This window comes from Ursus arctos, unplaced genomic scaffold (genome assembly GCF_023065955.2).
Source record: "Ursus arctos isolate Adak ecotype North America unplaced genomic scaffold, UrsArc2.0 scaffold_31, whole genome shotgun sequence".
NCBI classification, from domain to species: Eukaryota; Metazoa; Chordata; class Mammalia; order Carnivora; family Ursidae; genus Ursus; species Ursus arctos.
The window spans coordinates 35,296,904-35,313,613 of record NW_026622997.1 but is presented as its reverse complement, the minus strand read 5'-3'; the positions used below and the strand labels follow the sequence as shown (position 1 = coordinate 35,313,613).

At 54.6% G+C, this 16,710-nt stretch overlaps 1 long non-coding RNA gene across 3 annotated transcripts in view; it reads right to left on the bottom strand.

Annotated features, from left to right (window-relative positions):
- The window catches only part of LOC130542230 (uncharacterized), a 49,335-nt gene extending 34,218 nt beyond the window's left edge, over positions 1-15,117 (bottom strand). For all 3 annotated transcript variants that reach the window (XR_008956636.1, XR_008956635.1, XR_008956637.1), the window contains exons 1-2: positions 14,974-15,117; positions 799-963 (exon numbers count right to left, since the gene is read on the bottom strand). This is a non-coding gene — a long non-coding RNA (uncharacterized LOC130542230). The remainder of the gene's footprint in view (positions 1-798; positions 964-14,973) is intronic.
- Positions 15,118-16,710: the final 1,593 nt, after the last annotated feature.

Sequence of the window (16,710 nt, the reverse complement as noted above, 5' to 3'; positions counted from 1 at the left end):
TACTCTCGCTCTTGCTGGGGAACAAGTGAAACCCTGGAATGTCTGTGACCAATACCACAAAAGCTCTGCTGAGCAGGTGCCCTGGAGTCCATGGGTTTGCTATGTAAGGCCAGTTGACAGAGAGTAGGCAGAAGAGACTATCAAGGGAAAAAGAAAACTCAACTGAATCTCCAAATGAACTCCCTCCACATGCCCTTCCAGAACCCCACCTCTCACCTGGGGTGCCCCTACTCCCAGACCATACCCCACACAGGCACACAGCATGCATTCACTCAGCCTGGAACTCCACACTTTGAATCTCTCAGAGCTCCCCTTCCCTGGTTCCCAGTCTGCATCTTAGGTCTGCTCTGGGTTTGCCCACAGAGACGTAGCTCCACCCCCATGGGGTGATTGGTTTGGGAGTGTGCGGTTTCCATCCCCTTGAATGCGGGGCAACCGGCCCCATGACTCACAACTCTGGGAGTGCAAGGGGTCCAAGACCTGCCTCCTTGGCTCAATGCCCAGCGCAGGCATGACTGTGATCACGGGCAGGGCCCCAAGCGCGCGCGCACACACACACACACACACTGCCCCTTCCGCGGACCCCTCTAGCTGCAGAACACCCTCAGAGCCCTGCCCCTTCCCTTCTGCACCAACCCTTCCTACAGGTGTGTGCCTGGATTCTGGCTAGGTCAGCTGCTCTCAGACTGTTCCAGCTTTGGGCTTTAGGAAATGGCAATGCTTTCATGCATGTCCAAGGCAATTTTAAGCCCCAAAAGGAATGCTCCAAGCGGGAATAGCTTTGCCTTCTTGTCTCACCCATGGAGTGGATAGTGCTTCTCAGACCTTCAAAGCATCCTTCTAGGATGAGCCCATTTGTGCTGGAATCTATATACACATGCTTGGTTCTGCAGGGTAGGGGCCAGGAGGAACAGCCGGCCTTCTGTGCTGTCACGGTTGTGAACCAGGAACATTTATTTTTCACTTGAAAAGAAAACATAGTGTTATTGTCAACACTAAAGGAAGGAACATTTTAAAACATTTTAGAGAGAAATGAAGAGAGTTTTATTCAAACCCAAGTCAGGTCAGATGCCTGGGAGACACAGTCTTCACAAAGAAGGGAGTGCTCCAGGGAAGGAACATTTAGGGCAGGGTTATATATTTGTTCTGTTTTGTGTTAGGTAAAGTTACCCATCACGATGAGGCAGAAGATTCCAGAAAGTGACAGACTTTTCTTATCTTTTCAGTATGTACAAGTCGGTATGACTTTAATCTTACGGGGGACAGAGAGGTTCTTTTGTGTTCTCACCTTGATGTTGGCAAGGGCATTTTTTTGTTCTCTTTTTTCTTTTTGAAACAGATGGACAATATGTGCTGGGGGCAGAAATAGGGCCCATGCTTTGAGGGTTTGCCCGGTCATTTTGAGCTGGGTGAAATGATAAAGGAGGGTTTCCCTAGGAGGTCAAGATCAGGGCCCACAGATGGTATGAGATAAAAATTACTCTTATCCTTATCACCACTACCAAATGGAGGAGCTTGAGATGAAAGCACCTTTCCCATAGCTCAGAGATATCAAAAGGACCCCTACAGAAGGTTACCTGCTCCATGGTCAACACAGGTAACAGAGGCGTTTACGGTCTCTGGACTCCTCCCTTGTCCTGCCCAAATCTCTGAAGCATAGAGATCATTTACAGTCAGAATTTTAGACATCTTAGAGATGTCTGGCACCATTCCCTTGGACTACAGAATACAACAGAATAGCTCACTGTCACAATACGAAAGTGCCCCTGGATACACTAAGTTCTTTCTCCACAACTTTTGCCTCATGGAAATCGTAATCCTAACATAGAAACACTGCGATAGTTGGGAAGTAAATAATCAGAGGTAAGGGAATATTTTAGCAATCTTTAGAGGCATTGTCTCACTCTGTAGAAGAGGCTGAGTGTTTTCAAATAGTCTTTCCGACCTTTCCACCAAGAGCTTCCATCAATTAAAAAAGGATAGTTCTTTCAGGCACTTTAATATCAGAAAAATAGTATAGTATCTCTATTCTAAGGGATCTTTAAGTCTCTTACTCAAAGGTCCTCCACTGAGATAATTATCTTCATGGTCATGATGGGCAGAGGTGAAAAGGCAGCCGAATTCATTCCATTTGGCCACACAACAAGAAAATCCTAATACTTCCTAGGTTTCCAGATCAACAAGACCAGAGGTAAGAGCGAAATGGTACCCTGTATGGAAGAACAAGGGTTTTGGAGTCAGTTTGGAGATCCCACTTAGGTTTCTGACACTAAAATCCTCTGTAATTCATATAATCTCTGAGCCCTTGTCTATCCATCTAGGAAATGGGACTCATTCTATATACACCCTAGTTGAGAAGTTTAAGAGGGAGAATGCTAAACAGAGCCACTATGCAATCTCCCAAGAGCAGGTGCTCAGGAGCCATAATTACCATTGGGTCTATTTCTTTTCCAGAGAAAAGAACACATGGTGAAACCGTTTTTTGAAAAGATGACTCACAAGATGATTTTTAAACCTTAAGGAAGGTCAAGAAGCTGCTATTGTGTCGTAATTCTCTCAGAAATCATGTTGATAGACTGGTGGGGACAATAGCACCATCATCACTAGGAGAGGGGAGCTCCCATCTCCATATGGCTATGTTGACTCCCTTAACTCAATGCCACCAAGAAGGAAAGCTGGAGGGAGGTGGTGGTGGGCCCAGGCCAAGGCTGCCAGGTGTGGCTGGCACATGCAGAACTCTGATAGGAGGCTTAACTCCTGTCTACGTTAGGATAGTCAGTGTTCTTCAGAGACAAAGGGCCATTGTGTGTGAGCCCTGATGTAGAAAAGGTGGCAAATATCCACTGCGATCCCCTCTCTGACCCTTAAGATATGCAGCAAAGTTACATTGAATTTTTAAACATAGAGGGACTGCCTGGTCTTCTTTTGATGAGGACTAGGGCTCTATTCCTTGGAGGCCTAAGAATAGAATCTAGTTATTTTCAGTATTTTAAAATGTAGACATGATTCATGGTCCAACATATCATCTGTTTGGGTAAATAGTCTATGACCGCTGGAAAATAATGTATTCTGCACTTATTATCGAATGTTCCATAGACGTCAATTAGGTCACATTTGTGACCGAGTTTTGTCTGCTCTATCAAATATTAAGAAAGGCATATTAAAATTTCCAAACAAAATTTCCAAAGAAAAGGAGGAAAGCCATTAGAAAAGGTTGTGTGAAAACGAAAAGAAAGTGCCATCAGTCAGTTCAGAGAACCAAGTTTGGGTAGAGAGACGGCAACATTGATCAGTGAAGAGAGCAGGGTTTCCCATTACATGTGTTGAACCTTAAGGGAACTGCCATAGATTTGAAAGAGCACCATCTAGAGACAACATTCCAAATCATATCTACGTTCATGAGGATGGGTGTATGTTCCAAAAGTGTGTATGAAAATGTAAGGAACATGCTGTATGCTCAGGTAAGGACACCCTTGGGAAAAGATCTTCCAATTCACATCTTCTGTAATGAAGAAGAAGTACTTGCAGAAGTGCAAGTGAAAGCAGAAGGAGAGGTCCTATCTAAGTAGTTGTGAGAACCAACTCAGTGTTGATAGAAGGCAACATCAAACCAACATCAGGACCAATGAACACACCCAAGTTTTCCAAAAAGTGTGATGAACCTTAAGGGCAATTTTCACAAATCTCAGTCAGAACACCGAATAGACACCATTGTCCAAGTCAAATCTTCTCTTAGGAAGGTGGCAAGTTTTTCAAAAGTGTCCATGAATGCATAAGTAAGGTGTCACCTGCTTTACGCTAGGAGAGAACACTCTATATAAAAGCATCTTGCACCTCACATCTGGTGTCATGGATTGGGAGCATTGTGCAAAATGGGGTCTGCAAGCATCAAGATAATGCCCTTTGTTTAACTACTTAAGAACACTACACAGAAAGCATCTCTCAACTCACATCTGTCATGAGGAGGAAAGCCGTTTGAAAAGGTTTTGTGAAAAGGAAAAGAAAGTGCCATTATTTAATTCAGCGAACCAAGTTTGTGCAGAGAGACAGCAACATCGATTAGTGAAGGCACCAGTGTTTCCCAGTATGTGTGTTGAACATTAATTAAACTGCCATCGACGTAACTCTCAGTAAGAAGAGGGTATGGAAAGGGTCCTCCGAATCCTAACGTCTGTCACGATGATGGATGCATGTTTCCGAGTGGGAATGAAAGCATAAGGAAAGGGCCATTAACCAGTCTTTAAGAAAGAACAATGTGGCAGGATACAAAATCAATGCTCAGAAATCAGTTGCATTTCTATAAACAAATAATGCGACTGAAGAAAGAGAAATTAGGGAATCCATCCCATTTGCAAGAGCACCAAAAACCATATGTTACCTTTGCATTAAGTTAACCGAGACTTAAAGGATCTGTATTCTAAAACTACAAATCACTCTTGAAAGACATTGAGGAAGACGAGAAAAGATGGAATAATATTCCATGCTCATGGATCAGAAGAACTAACATAGTTAAAATGTCCATGCTATCCAGAGCAATCTACACATTCAATGCTATCCTGATCAAAATACCGATGACATTTTTCAAAGAACTGGAACAAATAGTCCTTAAATTTGTATGGAACCAGAAAAGGCCCCAAATCTCCAAGGAACTGTTGATAAGGAAAAACAAAGCTGAGGGCATCATAATGCCGGATTTCGAGCTGTACTACAAAGCTGTGATCACAAAGACAGCATGTACAAGAACAGACACATAGACCAATGGAACAGAATAGAGAACCCAGAAATGGACCTTCAGCTCTTTGGGCAACTAATCTTTGATAAAGCAGGAAAAAACATCCGGTGGGAAAAAGACAGTCTCTTCAATAAATGGCGCTGGGAAAATTGGACAGCTACATGCAAAAGAATGAAACATGACCACTCACTCACACCATACACAAAAATAAACTCCAAATGGATGAAAGACCTCGAAGTGAGACAGGAATCCATCAAAATCCTAGAGGAGAACATAGGCAGCAACCTCCATGACATCGGCCCAAGTAAACTTTTTCATGACACATATCCAAAGGCAAGAGAGACAGAAGATAAAACGAATTTGTGGGGCTTCATCAAGACAAAAAGCTTCTGCACTGCCAAGGAAACAGTAAAAAAAACTAAGCACCAGCCCACGGAATGGGAGAATTTATTTGTAAATGACATTATAGATAAAAGACTGGTATTCAAGATCTACAAAGAACTCCTCAAACTCAATACACAAGAAAAAAATAAGCAAATTATAATATGGGCAGAAGATGTGAACAGACACTTTTCCAATGAAGATGTACAAATGGCTAACAGACACATGAAAAAATGTTCAAAATCATTAGCCATCAGGGAAATTCAAATCAAAACCACACTGAGATAATACCTTATGCCAGTTAGAATGGCAAAAATTGACAAGGCAAGAAACAACAATTGTTGGAGAGGATGTGGAGAAAGGGGATCCCTCCCACTCTGTTGGTGGGAATGCAAGTTGGTATAGCCACTCTGGAAAACAGTGTGGAGGTCCCTTAAAAAGTTAAAAAGTGAGCTACCCTATGATCCAGCCATTGCACTACTGGGTATTTACCTCAAAGATACAGACGTGGTGAAGAGAAGGGCCATATGCACCCCAATGTTCATAGCAGCAATGTCCACAATAGCTAAATCGTGGAAGGAACCGACATGCCCTTCAAGAGATGACTGGAGTAAGAAGTTGTGGTCCATATATACAATGGCATATTACTCAGGTAACAGAAAGAAAGAGTTCTCAACATTTGCTGCAACATGGACGGCACTGGAGGAGATAATGCTAAGTGAAATAAGTCAAGCAGAGAAAGACAAGTATCATATGATTTCTCTCATCTATGGAACATACGACCTCGGAAGATCGGTAGGGGAAGAAAGGGATAAAGAAAGGGGGGTAATCAGAAGGGGGAATGAAGCATGAGAGACCATGGACTCTGAGAAACAAACTGAGGGCTTCAGAGAGGATTGCGGTGGGGGATTGGGATAGACTGGTGATGGGTAGTAAGGAGGGCACGTATTGCATGGTGCCTTGGGTGTCATACGCAACTAATGAATCATCGAACTTTACATTGGAAACCCGGGATGTACTGTATGGTGACTAACATAATATTAAAAAAAAACTTAAAAAAAAATTGTATCAAAGCCATCTTTCAACTCATGTCTACGACTCACCCTGCCTCCCCACCGACATCGGGCCCGCTGGTGCGTCGCTGGTCATTCAGGGTGGGAGAACGGGCAGAGCCCTCAAGACTCCGGTGAATTTTGAAGGCCATCTGCGCCAAAACACTGGGGCCCACGCTGGAGCTTGCCAGCACCCTCACCTCGGCCCGCCCCTCCGCTCTGCGCTCTCCGCACAGCTGGCGGATCGGGCCTGCCAGCCTCCTGGGGGCTAACTCTAACCCTAGGTCGGCCCAAGAGAGGGGCCCCTCCAAAGGGGCCTGCTGCCACAACGCCAGGGATTGGGGACCCCCGAGCCACAGCACCAGACTCACCCTGCCGCACCGCTGGCACACGAGCCGCTAGGGGTACCGCCGTTCATTCAGGGCGGGAGAACGGGCAATGCTCACCATGCCCACGGCGACTTTCAAAGGCCCCCGGCACCAAAACGCTGGGGCCCACGCTCCGGTTTGCCAGCACGTTCACCTGGGCCTGTGCTCCACTTGGCGCACAGCCGGCGGTTCGGGCCTGCCAGCCTCCTGGGGGCTAACCCTGACCCTAGGTTGGCCCCCGAGAGGCCCCTCCCAAGGGGCCTGGCACCACAATGCCAGGGATTGGGGACCCCAGAGCCCCAGCGCGGGACTCACCCTGCTGCCCCTCCGCCACCCAAGCCACTAGGGACGCCGCCGGTCATTCAGGGCGGGAGAAAGGGCAGGGCCCTCCGAGCCGCCCCCGACCTTCGAAGGCACCCGCACAAACAAGCTTGGGCTATTGCTCAGGCTCCCCAGCGCCCTCACCTCAGCCCAACACTCCGGGAGCCGCACAGCCGCGGATCGGGCCTGCTGGCCTCCTGGAGGCTAACCCTAACCCTAGGCCAGCCCCAGAGGGACCCATCCCAAGGAGCCTGGCGCTGCAACGCTGGGGATTGGGGACCCCCGAGCCCCAGCGCCGGACTCATCCTGCCGCCCCGCCGTCACCCGGGCCGCTAGGGGCGCTGCTGATCATTCATGGCGGGAGAACTGGCAGGGCCCTCCGAGGCCCGGCGACCTTCTAAGGCCCCCCCTGCCAAATGCTTGGGCCTACGCTTCCCTCGCCAGCGCCCTCACATCGGCTTGCCCCTCCGCTCGTGGAACAGCAGAGGGATCGGGCCTGCCGGCCTCCTGGGGGCTAAGCCTGACCCTAGGTCGGCCCCCAAGGGGCCCTTCCCAAGTGGCTTGGCGCCAAACGCAGGGGATTGGGGACCCCTGAGCTGCAGCGCCGGACTCACCCTGCCGCCAAGCCGACACCGGGCCTGCTGGGGCGTCGCCGGTCATTCACGGTGGGAGATCCGGCAGGGCCCTCAAGACTCCGGCGTCTTTCGAATGCCATCCGCGCCAAAACGCCGGGGCCGATGCTCACGCTCGACAGCGCCCTCAACTTGGCCCGCCTCTCCGCTCACCGCACAGCCGGCGGATCGGGACTTCCGGCCTCCTGGGGGCTAACTCTAACCCTAGGTCGGCCCCAGAGGGTTCCCTCCAAGGGGCCTGGCGCCGCAACGCTGGGGATTGGGGATCCCCGAACCATAACGCCGGACTCACCCTGCTGCCCCGCTGCCACCCGGGCCGCTAGGGGCGCCGTCAGTCATTCAGGTCAGGAGAAGGGGCAGGGCCCTCCGAGCCCCCAGTGACCTTCGAAGGCCCCCACAGCCAAAACGCTGGGGCCCACGCTCCTGCTCTCCAGCGACCTGACCTTGGCCCACCCCTCCACTTGCCGCACAGGCGGCGGATTGAGCCTGCCGCCTCCTGGAGGGTAACCCTAACCCTAGGTTTTCCCCCCGAGGGGCCCATCCTAGGGGCCTGGCGCCGCAACGCCTGGGATTGGGGATTCCGGAGCCACAGCGCTGGACTCACCATGCCGCCCCACCGCCACCTGGGCCCCTAGGGGCGCCACCGGTCATTCAGGGCAGGAGAACGGGTAAGGCCCAACTAGGCCCTGGAGACCTTCCAAGGCCCCCCGTGCCAAAACGCTGGGTACTATGCTCCCGCTCTCCAGCGCTCTCACCTCAGCCCACTCCTCCGCTCGCTGCACAGCGGCAGATCGGGCCTGCTGGCTTCCTGGGTGCTAACACATACCCTAGGTCAGTCCCTGAGGGTCCACTCCCAAGGGGCGTGGCCCCGCAAGGCCCGGGATGGGGACCCCTGAGCCCCAGCAATGTACTCAACCTGCCGCTCTGCCACCACCCAGGCCACTTGGGGCGCCGCCGGTCATTTAGGGTGGGGGAACGGGCAGGGCCCTCCGAGCCCCCGGCGATGTTCGTAGGTCCCCCGCACCAAAACGCTGAGGCCCACGCTCCCGCTCTCCAGCGCCCTCACCTCGGCCCGCCCCCCCCCCCCAGCTGCACAGCCGGCGGATCCAGCCTGCCAGGCTCCTCAGGGATAACCCTAACCCTAGGTGGGCCCCAGAGTGGCCTCTCCCAAGAGACCTGGTGCCGCAACGCCAGGGATTGGGGACCCGCAAGCCGCAGCGCCGGGCTCACCCTGCCGCCCCGCCGCCATGCGGGCCGCTAGGGGCGCCGCCGGTCATTCAGGGCGGGATAACCGGTAGGGCCCTCCGAGCCCCTGGTGAAATACGAAGGCCCCCCACGCCAAAATGCTGGATACCACGCTACGGTTCGACTGCGCCCTACCACGGTCCATCCCTCCGCTCACCGCACAGCCGGCGGATCGGGTCTGCCGGCCTCCTGGGGGCTAACCTAACCTTAGGACAGTCCCCGAGGGGCCCCTCCCAAAGGGCGTGGCGCTGCAATGCTGGGGATTGGGGACCCCCAAGCCCCAGCGCCGGACTGACCCTGCCACCCCGCCGCCACCCGGGGCGCTGGGGGCGTCACCGGTCCTTCATGGCGGGAGAACGGGCAGGGCCCTCCGAGCCCCCTGTGACCTTCGAAGGCCCCCCAAGCCAAAATGTTGGGGCCCACGCTCCCACTCGCCAGCGACCTCATCTTGGCTCACCCCTCCATTCGCCGCAGAGCCGGTGGATTGAGCCTGCCGGCCTCCTCGGGGCTAACCCTAACCCTAGGTTGGCCCCCGAGGGGACCCTCCCAAAGGGACTGCCACGGAACGCCAGGGATTGGGGACCCCCGAGTCGCAACGCTGGACTCACCCTTCCACCCTGCCAACACCGGGCCGCTAGGGCACCACCGATCATTCAGGGTGGGAGAAGAGGCAGGGCCCTCCCTGCCCCGGTGACCTTCGAAGGCCCCCAGCGCCAAAACGCTGGGGCCCACTCTCACGCTCGTCAGCTCCCTGATCTTCGACCGCGCCTCCGCTCGCCACAGACGGCAGATCGTGCCTGCCAGGCTCCAGGGGCTAACTTTTACCTTAGGTCGGCCCCGGAAGGGCCCCTCCCAAGGGGCCTGGAGACGCAACGCCGGGCATTGGGGACCCCTGAGCCTCAGCGCCAGATTCACCCTGCTGCCCCGCCGCCACTCAGGCCACTAGGGGCGCCTCCAGTCATTCAGGGCGGGAGGAGGGGCAGGGCCCTTCGAGCCCCCAGCGACGTTTGAAGGCCTCCCACTTCAAAACGCTTGGGCCCACACTCCCTCTCGCTAGCGCCCTCACCTTGGCCCGCCCCTCCGCTTGCTGCACAGCCGGCAGATCAGGCCTGCCGACCTCCTGGGGGCTAACCCTAACCCTAGGTCGGCCCCCGAGGCGTCCCTCCCAAGGGACCTGGCGCCACAACGCCGGGGATTGGGGACGACCGAGCCCCAGCGTCGGACTCACCCTGCAGCCCCGCCGCCACTCAGGCCGCTAGGGGTGCTGCCTTTCATTCAGGGCGGGAGAACAGGCAGGGCCCTCCGAGGCCCCGGTGATCTTCAAAGGCCCGTTGTGCCAAAACGCCAGGGCCCACGCTTTCGCTCGCCAGCGCCTTAACCTCGGCCCGCCCCTCCGTTCACGGCCTAGCCGGAGTATTGGGCCTGACGGCCTCCTGGGAGCTAACTCTAACCCTTGGTCAGCCCCCGAGGGGCCCCTCCCAAGGGGCCTGGCACCGAACTCAGGGGATTGGGGACCCCCGAGCTGCAGCGCGGGAATCACCCTGCTGCCAAGCCCACACCGGGCCCGCTGGGGCGTCGCCGGTCATTCAGGGTTGGTAAACAGGCAGGGCCCTCGAGACTCTGGCGACTTTCGAAGGTCATCCGCACCAAAACGCTGGGTCCCAAGCTCGCGCTCACCAGTGCCCTCAACTCGGCCCGCCCCTCCGCTCACTGCAGAGTTGGTGGATCCGGCCTACCGGCATCCTGGGGGTAACTCTAACCCTACGTTGGCCCCAGAGGGGCCCATCTGAAGGGGCCTGCCGCCGCAACGCCGGGGATTGGGGACCCCCAAGCCTCAGCACCGGAATTACCCTGCCGCCCCGCCGCCACCCAGGCTGCTAGGGCTGCCGTCGTTCATTCAGGGTGGGAAAATGGGCAGGGCCCTCCGAGCCCTCGGTGAACTTCGATAGCAGCCGCGCTAAAACGCTGGGGCCCACGCTCCTGCTCGCCAGCGCCCTCACCTCTGCCCGCCCCTCCGCTCCCCGCACAGCAGCAGATCGGGCCTGCCAGCCTCCTGGGGGCTAACCCTAACCCTAGATCGGCCCACGAGGGGTCCCTCCCAAGGGGCCTGGCGCCGCAACGCCAGGGATTGGGGACCACCGAGTCGCAACGCTGGACTCACTCTTATGCCCCGCCGACACCCGGGCCCCTAGGGTGCCGCTGATCGTTCAGGGCGGGAGAATGGGCAGGGCCCTCTGAGCCCTCGGCGACTTTCGATAGCAGCCTGTGCCAAAACGCTGGGGCCCACGCTCCCGCTCGCCAGCGCCCTCACCTCGGCCCGCCCATCCGCTCGCCGCACAGCAGCGGATCGGGCCTGCCGGCCTTCTGGGGGCTAACCCTAACCCTAGGTCGGCCCCCAAGTGGCCCCTTCCAAGGGGCCTGGCGCCACAACGCTGGGGATTTGCGACCCCCAAGCCCCAGTGCCGGACTTACCCTGCCGCCCCGCAACCACCCGGGCCGCCAGTGGCGCCACTGGTCATTCAGGGTGGAGGACCGTGCAGGGCGATCCGAGCCCCCAGCGTCCTTCAAAGGGCCCCCACGCCAAAACGCTTGGGCCCAGGCTCCCGCTCACCAGCGCCCTCACCAGGGCCCGCCCCTCCGCTCGACGCACAGTGGGCAGATAGGGCCTGCCGGCCTTCTGGGGGCTAAACCTAACCCTAGGTCAGCCCCCGAGGGGCCCCTCCCAAAGGGCCTGCACCACAAAGCCGGGGATTGGCGACCCCCGCGCCCCAGCACCAGACTCACCCTGCCGCCCTGCTGCCACCTGGGCCGCTAGGGGCGCCACCAGTCATTCAGGGCGGAGAAACAGGCAGGGCCCTCCGAGACGCTGGCAAACTCTGAATGCCCCTGAGTCAAAATGCTTTGGCCCATGCTCCCACTTGCCAGCGCCCTCACCTCGGCCCGCCCCTCCGCTCACTGCACAGCTGGCGGATCGTGCCTGTCCTCCTCCTGGGGGCAATCCCTAACCCTAGTTTGGCCCCCGAGGGGCCCCTCTCAAGGGGACTGGCGCTGAACGCTGGGGATTGGGGACCCCCGAGCCTCAGCACCGAACTCACCCTGCTGCCCCGCTGGCACCCGAGCCGCTAGGGGTACCGCCATTCATTCAGGGTGGGAGAACGGGCAGGGCCCTCCGAGCCACCGATGACCTTCGAAGGCCCCCCACGCCAAAATGCTGAGACCCACGCTCCCATCGCCAGCGCCCTCACCTCAGCCCTTCCCACCGCTCACCGCAGAGCTGGCAGATCAGGCCTGCTGGCCTCCTGGGGTCTAACCCTAACCCTAACTCTAAACCTAAACCCTAAACCCTAACCTTAACCCTAACCCCTAAACCTAACCCTACCCTCAACCCTACACCTTCCCCTAAACCTACCCATAACCCGTACCCTAACCCTAACCCGTACCCTAACCCTTACCCTAACCCTAAACCGTACCCTAACCTGTACCCTAACCCGTATTCTAACCGTAACACATACCCTATCCTGTACCCTAACCCTAACACGTACCCTAATCCGTACCCTAACCCTAACCCAAACCCATACCCTAACACTATCCCTAAACCGTCCCCTAACTCGTACCCTAACCCTAAACCCTAAACCCTGAACCTAACCCGTACCCTAACCCTAACCCGTACGCTAACCTGTAGCCTAACACTACCCGTATACTAACCCTAACCCTAAACCCTAACCCTAACCAGTACCCTGCCTTAACACTAACCTGCAGCCTATCCCGTACCTTAACCCTTACCCTAACCTGTACCCTAACCCTAACCCGGACCCTAACCCATACCCTAACCCGAACCCTAACCCTAACTAGTAACTTAACCTGTACCCTAACCCATACCCTAACCCTAAACCGTACCCTAAACCTAACCCGTTCCCTAAACCGTACCCTAACCCTAACCCTAACCTAAACCTAACCCGTATCCTAACCCATACCCTAAACCACACCCAAACCCAAACCCGTACCCTATCCCTAACACAAAACGTAACCCTAACGATAACCCATACCCTAACCCTAACCCATACCCTAATCCATACCCTCACCCTAACCTGTACCCTAACCCTAATCCTAAACCGTAACCTAACCCGTACCGTAACCCTAACCCATACCCTAACCTTAACCCATATCCTAACCCTAACCTGCACCCTAAACCGTACCCTAACCCGTCCCTAAACTGTACCCTAACGCGTACCCTAACCTGTACCCAAACCCTAACCCATACCCTAACCCGTACCCTAACCCTAACCCGTACACTAAACCCAAACCCTAAACCCTAACCCGTACCTTAAACCCTAATCCGTACCGTAACCCATAACCCCTAACCTGTAACCCCTAAAGCCAACCCTAACCCGTAACCTCACCTTACCCTAACCCTAACCCCTACCCTCACCCGAACACTAACTGTAACCCGTACACTAACCCTAACCCGTACCCTAATCTGTACCCTAACCCCGGGGATTGGGTACACCTGAGCCCCACCACGGGACTCAGCCTGCCACCCCTCAGGAAACCATGCCCCTTGGGACGCCGCAGAGCATCCCGTGCAGAATTAGTAGGGCCCCCCTGAGCCCCCAGCGATCCTCGGCGGCCCCCTACACCCCAACTCTGAGGCCCACGCTCATCCCGCCCCGCGCCTTCCCTTCAGCCTGCCACCAAGCTCGTCGCAGAGCCGGCAGATCAGTCCTGCCCGGTTCCTGGGGCCTAGTCCTGACCCTAGGTCGGCTAGGGAGGGCCCCTCCCCCGGGGCCCGGTGCCGCAGCCCCGGGGACTGGGGACACCTGAGCCCCACTGCAGGACAAAGCCTGCGACCCCGCAGGAAACCGTGCCCCTTGGGAGGCTGTAGAGCATTCAGGGTGGGAGAACCGGGAGGGCCCCCAGAGCCCCCGGAGAACTTCAGCGATCCCTAAGCCCCAACCTTGATGCCCATGCTCACCCCACCCCGTACCCTCACCTCAACCCGTGGCAGAGCTCGCCACATAGCGGGCAGATCTGGCCTGCGGGGTTCCTGGGCCCCAACCCTAACCCTAGTTCATCTGTGGAGGGGCCCCTCCCCAGGAGCCTGGAGCCGCAGCCGCGGGGATTCGGGACACCTGAGCCCCACCGCAGGACTCAGTCTGCCACCTTGCAGGAAACCGTGCCCCTTGGGAGGCCACAGAGCATTCAGGGCGGGAGAACCAGGAGGGCCCCCCTGAGCCCCCAGCGAACTTTGGCGGCCTCCCGCACCCCAACCCTGAGGCCCACGCTCACCCTCCCCACACCCTCACCTCAGCCTGTGTAGCTCACCATACAGCCAGCAGATCGGGCCTGCGGGGCTCCTGGGGCCTAACCCTAACCCTAGGTCAGCCGCGGGTTTGGCGGCCTCCCCAGGAGCCTTACACCGCAGCCCCGGGGAATTGGGATACCTGTGCCCCGCCTCAGGACTCAGCTTGCCAGTCCACAGGAAACCGTGCCCCTTGGGGCGCTACAGAGCATACAGGGCACGAGAACTTGGGGAGGCCCCCGGAGCCCGTCCCCACCTTTGGCAACCCCCGTGCCCCAACCCTGAGGCCCATGCTCACCCTCCCCCATGGCCTCATCTCAGCCCTCCACGGAGCTCGCCGCACAGCTTGCTAGATTGGCCCTGCCGGGCCCCTGGACCCTAACCCTTACCCTAGTTTGGCCACAGAGGGGCCCCTCCCCAGGATCCTGGCGCCCAACTCCGGGGGATTGGGGACACCCAAGCCCCACCGTAGGACTCAGCCTGCAGCCCACAGGAAACTGTACCGTTTTGGGGCACAATAGAGCATTCAGGGCAAGAGAACTGGGACACCCCCTCAGAGCCCCTGCTGGTGAACCCCGACCTTTGTGAGCCCTTCCGGATCAAACCCCAAGGCTCACAGTCACCCGCCCTTGTGCCCTCATCTCAGTCGGCCTGGGAGTTCTCTGAGCACTGGGCAGTTCGCACCTGCTGTCTCTTGAGGCCTAACCTAACCCTGGGTCTTCTGCTGAGGGTCCCCTCCCCGTTTGCCTGCCTCCAAGGTACCAGGCATTGGGCTCACCTCTGCACGACTAGAGGACTCAGCCTGCCCCACTGCAGGAAACTGTCCGTTTGGGGCTGCAGAAAGGATTCATAGCAGGAAAATCGGAGGGCCCCCCTCAGCCCATCCCAGGGAACCCCCACTTTCAGAGATCTCCCCGGATCCAATTAGTAGCTTCACACTGACCTTTAAACTTGCTCTCCATGGAGATCTTTTGAAATTCTCCACAATTCCAACCGATGGCATCATCCAGCTTCAGTGCCTTACCCAGCTTTAGGTCTTGAGATGGATTAAAATGGGAAGTCATTTCACTGATGACGATGTACTGGTGACCAAAAGATACATGCATAAATGCTTCATATCACTTGGCTTCAGGGAAATGCAAATCTAAACCCCTATAGATGCCATATCACACGAGGCCGAATATCTAAAAATAAGAAGACATGAAACTATACATGTTGGAGAGGATGTGGAGAAACGGGAACCCTCTTACACCCCTGTGCGAATGCAGTCCGGTACAGCCACTCTGGAAAATGGTACGGAGTTTCCTCAAGACGTTATAAATAAAGCTACCCTATGTCCCAGCAATTGCACTACTGGGGATTTACCCCAAAGAGACAGAGGTAGTGAAGACGGGACACATGCACCCCAGTGTTCATAGCAGCAATATCCATAATAGACAAGCTGTGGAAAGAGTGCAGATGAGCATGGACAGATGAATGGATAAAGAAGATGTGGATCATATATATAATGGAATATTACTCAGCCATCAGAAAGGATGAATACTTACCATCACACCGACCTGGGTGGAGCTGGAGGGTATTATGCTGAGTGGAATAAGCCAATGAAAGAAAGACAATGATCATATGCTTTCACTCCTATGTGGAATATCAGAAACAGGGAAGAAGACCATAGGGAGGGAAAATAGAAAGGGAAGTCATCAGAGGGAGAAAACCCATGATAGACTCTTAACTATCGCAACAAACTGATGATTGCTGGAGGAGAAGTTGGGGGGGCGGGTAACTGGGTGAGTGGCATTAAGGAGGTCACACAATACAATGAGCACTGGGTGTTCCACACGACTGGTAATTTATTGAAGACTACATCTGAAACTAATGATGTACTGTAAGTTGGCTAATTGAATTTAAATTAAAGAATAAAAGACCTCGAATAAACAATCCTAAACATTTGTATGGAACCACTAAAGATACTGAACAGCCAGTGCAATGTGGAAAAGAAAAACAAAGCTGGAGGACTCACAATTTCAGATTTCAGGTTATACTACAAAGCTGCAGTCATCCTAACAAGAGAGTACGGCACAAAAATAGACACAGCGACCAAAGGAACAGGATACAAGTTCAAACAGAAACCCACAATTATGTGGTCCATGAATCTTCCACAAGGCAAGCAATGATATCAAAAGGGAAAAGGACAGTCTCTACAACAAATGGTGTTGGGAAAACTAGACAGCTACGCACAAAAGAATGAAATTAGACTGCTTTCTTACACAATACAGACAAACACAAAACAGTTTCAAGACCTCAATATGAGACCTAAATCCACAAAAATTCTACAGGAGGGAAGACAGTAACTTCTTGACATGGACCATACCAACGTTTTTCTAGACTGTCTCCTGAGGCAAAGGAAATGAAAGCAAAAATAAACTATTGGGAATAGAGCAAAATAAAAAGTTTCCACACGGCAGAAGAACAATGAAAACGTAAAAATAATAAGACAACCTACTCAAAGGGAGAAGATGTTTGCAAAGATCATATGAAATAAAAGGATAGTGTCCAAAACATAGAACTGATACTACTCGACCCCCAAAAAACAAATAATTCAGTTAAAAAATAGGCAGAAGACATGAACAGACATTTCGCCAAAGAAGAAATACAAATGGCCAACAGTCCCGTGAAAAGATGT